The sequence below is a fragment of the Neopsephotus bourkii genome, unplaced genomic scaffold (assembly GCF_033783945.1).
Source record: "Neopsephotus bourkii isolate Nb327-2 ecotype Australia unplaced genomic scaffold, CSIRO-AGI_Nbou_v1 NB_994, whole genome shotgun sequence".
NCBI lineage: Eukaryota > Metazoa > Chordata > Aves > Psittaciformes > Psittacidae > Neopsephotus > Neopsephotus bourkii.
In genome coordinates, this window is record NW_026901486.1 from 931,934 (window position 1) to 937,565 (window position 5,632).

Sequence of the window (5,632 nt, forward strand, 5' to 3'; positions counted from 1 at the left end):
TCTGCAGAGCAGCTTCCAAGAGGCAGGAGCATCACTGCCTCACTGCAGCATTCTCTTTGCTCAATGCTCTCCATCACTTTACACTCAGCTTTCACATTACACTAGAGCTTTGGTCTACATCATGTCACGTTCCCATAACCCAGGTTGCCAGGCAATGCTCCTGATCTGGTACTAACCCCCAGACCTAAATCCTCTGCCAAGAGATCACCTCCACACTTCCACAGGGAACTTCCCACCCCACTCCAGCTCTTTTACGTGACTTTGTGGGAAGAAGGTGAAACAATATCATTGCATCCACCTATTGCTGTTCCCCCACAACAGCACACACATTGTGCATGGGAAGCACTTCCCTTAAAATGCACTTTCTGTAGTGCACTGAACTCAATTAGGTTAACCCTATAGTGTTCAACACTGAGCAGAAACCCAGCAGAAGTGGTTCTGACCGTCATACAACTCCTTACAGCAACTCACAGCTGGTGGGGCACAGCCAGATGCCTTAGAAGAAACAGGAAAGGAAATCTCCTCTTGGACAATAACAAGCCTTCACTCATTAATTCATGACTCCAGCAAGCTCCCTGCAGTTGCAGCACTGCACAGACAGGACTGCATTGCACTAGTACTGCTTACCCAGCACATTCCCTGTTTAGAAGGTGTGTTTCACGTACAAAGGAAGCCCAGTTAAGAGACACGGTACAAATTCTGCCTGCCAACATCTGGACAGTGGCATCACAGCTGTGACAAGGGCTTTTAACCGTGGGTAATCAAGCTATTCAAGATACATGACTGATCACTCTATTAGCAGCTCTCAGCTCCTTACTTACTATCAGCCAGGCAGCATGTTCTTTATCTTCATTCATGTCTTTGGAGCTCTCTACAACACAGATCCTGGTGGTCTCTGGTTTGGTTCTCAGATCTTAGATGGATAGGTGTTGGATCTGAGATAGCTAAAGGGATGGCTCACCCAAAGTGCATATTAAGCTTGGCTGCAAACTGCATATAAGGTACCAGTAGAAATATTATCCCTCTGTATCATTGTAACAGATACCATGAGCATAAACCCATTAAGGAATTAATTCTAAATGCATTTCCAGCTCTTCACCTCCAGACTTGCAGACATACTGCATGTCCACGGGCTGCTGTCTGTCCCAAGGTACCCAGGGTAAGAGTTGTTCGCTTGTCTCTTCTCACATGGGCTTTTCTGTGTAAGAACCACTGCCATTCAAATGTGCTTTGGCAATACATCAAATCGGCCAGACTGAACCGCTGAGATTTGTCTTCAGCAAAGCTGCCTGTGCAGGAGGTCAGAAGGCTGAGGGAACCAGGAGCAGCAGCTTGGGGCATGCACCAGAATGAACACTTGATCTTCATCACTGCCCTGAGCTTCCTGCTGAACACCCCAAAACTGAGGAACAATCCCTGGGGGGAGAAGGTTGCTTTAAGCCACCAGCCTGACTTCCCCGAGGAAGCTCCAGCAGAAGTGACACAGCACAGCTTCCCACAGCAAGACCTTCACCAGCTCTTCCTTCCATGCAGTGCCACGACTGATCCATCTTCCAGCTCAGGCAGCTGCAGGCAGCACTGCATCTCAGAGCTAAACCTACAGCCCAGAAAGGTCCATCTTCCAGTTACATGCAGAGCTGAGAACAGCATTCCTTACAATCAGCTTAGTTAGACCTAGGTTCTTTGCACAAGACATTTTACCTTGGCACCCCTATTAATAAACTACCAAAAGAAGGCAAAACCCAAACCACACCTTTTACACTAAAACCTTACTAACCAGATGCAAACACCAATGCAGCAGTGAGAAGGGCAGGAGCCAAAAGCACCTCCAGCCCTGCTGCAGAGGTGAATGACAAACACAGCATCAAGCGAGAAGGCACGGAGATGATGCTAGCACATCAAACAAGTTCAGAACAAACCTGGCTGGGTTTGTGGCTGAGCAGCAATGCCTGGCCTGCTGCTTGCACCGGTAACAAGAGGAGGACTGGCTGAGCTGCGGTTTAGAGGAGCAGCTCAAGGGTGCTTGTTTCTCCCATGCAGGAAGCTGGTGCTGGACAGGCCCTGTAGATCAGACAGCTTTTTGCTGACAGCATGGGGAGGAGGTTTTAGGTGAAAGCGAGGTGACTTTGCAAAGGCAAAAGCTGGAAGCTGTTGCAGGTTAATACGAGACAAGAGTCTGAGCTATAGAAAGACTTCCAAAGAGAAGCGGAAGGGGTTAAGTTTGTCCAGAGGTTGCCAGTTACCTAACTCAGAGTTGAAAATAACCACTGCAGCAGCTCAGACCTCTCAGAAGCCGATGGACTAAAGGCAAAAACCTGGGAGTTAACACTTAGTGATGGGAAGAGCAGGAGCCGATTCCCAGTTTAAGCATAACCTCAGCTGCTAAGGAACACAAGGTACAAGGTAGTCACTGAAAACCCTGTGAAGCTGAGGGAGGCATGAGATGCCCTCACAACACAGAATTTGTTAGCCTCGTCAGACACATGCTTCTACCCTGAGATACTTTGAGTGATAAAGCATTTTGATGAGTTAAGTAAGCTCCAGATAAATAACACAGCCAAAATGACCCCAGAAGAGGCATGGTTAAAGTCACTTTGTCCAAGCCTGGGTTTTATTTGATAGATGAGCTGGCACAGTGAATGCAGCTAAGCTCAGCTCAGACTCCTCAGATTAATGCTGGGGTGCATGTAGTACAAGTGCTCAGAACCCATATCCTGGCTGCTGTTTCTACAGCATTCAGCACAGAAAAGCAGTGTAAGGTGAGGAAAGCATTATAGAATCCCAGTAATCTCTGGCAGAACAGTAACCAGTGAAATACAGCCTTCCTGTAACTGGGTTTCTTCTGATTCATCTGAAATCAGATCTATGTGACGTGCAGGGTCAGCATGACCTATCCATCACTGGATTCCCATCCTGAGCTGAGCAAATCAAATACATATGATTTTTGTCACGGGAGAGCTATTACATCTGCTTGTGCCCCACATTGCTGAAAACCTCCTGAGTAATTTAGAAACCTTGGAAAAAACTGGAATTGACTTTCTGTTCTGAAGTGAGGGGGAAATGCGAGACAAAATAGCTGTGTTTGTATATTTAGGTCCTCCTCCATCTCATGGATGATGCTTAAGACTTGAACTGAAATACTCTTTGCATCTTCCCCATCCCTTTTGTTTCTTTAGCCAAAGTAAAGGAAACCCCACAGCGATAAGGAGGAAGCCAAGAGCAGTGTCACTAGGTCTTAAAATAAGCCTGAGGCAGATGAATGATGCTGCAGAAAAGGGGATATCCATTTCCAAGGCTGAGCTCAGGTAAGCTCTGCTCACTCCTGTCCAGGTCACAGCACACCCCAGCTTCAGCGCTGTGTCTCTGTTCCAGTCGGTGCTGTTTGGTGATGTTCAAATTAACCCTCTAGAATGGGACAAACTCTTTGTTCTAAAGTGGAATAGGAACAATAGGAACTGGACAACACTACCAGGGCTTTTGCATGTGAATACACAGATAGAGCTGTCTTGTAACAACTGCTACAAGTCAGTATGATCTGAAAGCACCAGTTGCTGCAAACAGGCCCAGCAGGATTCAGTAAGAGCTTATAGTAGGCTGTAGACAACTCCAGTTTCCACATTTCCCTATAGGATTGTGAATTCAATGCAAACGTGAAGTCATAAGGATGCATTTTGTAAACCACTCTTCCTTTACACATATTAGAGCTTGAATTAGACTCAGAACAGTAACACTACAGCTTTACTCACTACCGATCATTGCTGCCCCTCTCTCATTTTGTGTTCTTCCTTTCCCTACACTGCAGCCTCCAAAGGAAAAGGACAAGAATGTGGATAGATTAAGGAGCATGATTTTTTTTCTCCTTCAGAGACAAATCAAGCTCTGCAGTGATAACAGCACCAAAAGGAACACAGCATCCTGCAGCAGGCAAACAAACCTTGCAAGGACAATCTAACCCAAACTCACTGTGTGAAACCTGGTGAGATGGCTCTGAGTAGTCACAAACAACTTCAGCCTTACCCAGCAGCAGCCATCCTGTACAGTGGTAAGAAGAAAAGCAACAGGATGGAGACAGGTGTGAGCTGACAGGGATGAGAAGCTCTAACTCTTAACACAGAGCTTACACTGCAGCTTCTGCACATTAATTGACTTCCACAGCGAGGCAAAAATCAATAGTGTTTCAGTAGTGAAATGCTGCTTTCTAGGAGAGAAGATTGGCTGCTCAGCCTGAACCATGGAGTGCTGAAATCACTGCAGGAAAAGGCTTCACCTGATTAAGAAGTACTTCACAGAGCAGCCGATCCCAGAGAAGGCTAATGGGAGGTGAGGGTATGAGCTCTGTAGTACATGGCAGGCATAGTACTACAGAAGTCAGCAATACCCTTTGAGATCAAAAAGGTTAGGTACTCCTTTCATTTCCTACTACCTGTTTGTAGTGTTTGATTATGTTTGATAACTCTAAACCCCACAAGGACAGGCAACAGATTTCCTTCCCAAGAGATTTAACAAGATTAAAACTCAGGGTATGAACAGACACAGAGCTAACACTGCTGAGGTGCTGTGCTGCTACAGGAACCCTGCTTATAAACATCCATTACTTCTGGAGTACCCATAAGTTAAACTAAACCTTTTATATAAGCGTGGTGAAAAGATTACTGGCTTAAGGCCCACCTACATTACCAACTGGTGCACTTGCTGCTGCAGAGCTGCTGTTCTGACATGTTTTGCAATTGCAAGCCTAATGCAGTATGCCGAAGTGACAGAGTGATCTGGATACAGATATAAATGTCCACAGTCTCTTATTATGCAGCAGCCTCTTGAAAAGGCACTAAGGGACTACTTAAAGGCTTCACAATCTGATCCAACAGTGTAATAGAGGCAGTCCTCAGACACCACTGTAGTTTTAAAAGCAAATTATTTTTTACTATGGAAATTCCCAAACCCTGTTAAATGTACGTGTTATCAGGTGCTAACTGCAGTTCGAGTATGCAAACCTCAGAGTACTATTCACTTTTCTCACTGCAAACTTTCTCTAGTTACCAGAATCATGTCAGGCAGTGGTAGGAGACAACCTGCATCATCTCAGAGGGCAAACTGGATAGCTGTTAACAACGAAGCCACAGATGTGTTTCATGAACACCCAGCCCCATATTCCACTGCCGTAGGCACGTAAGTGCTCTACATCAAACTGCTAGCATCATCTGTCGGTGGAGCTTCGACACTACAAGCAATTATTTAAGCAAGTTACGAAGAGTTCCAATGATGTGAAGGTTTGAATTAGATATGGCTCTATAACACGCACTGTTTAAAAATGAATAAAGGACCAATCTGTATTAAGAACATTCTACTATGTAGGTTGAATTTGTACCCTACTGACATTTAATAACTGTGCCATTCTTACACTTTAAGTAATGACACTATCATCACTAACCAGTGTTTGCACCAATGCCAAACTACCAGCAGCATAACGGAGGAAGAGATGCAGCACTTACTCTTAAGGGTGATTTGGGACAAGGGGGAGAGTGTATTATAGGGTTTTTGTAGATACTTCACCTGGCATTTCATAAAACTCCAAAGCAGTAAGCAATCTGACTCAAAAGATTAATAAGAGTTATTTCAGCACAACTAGGAAACC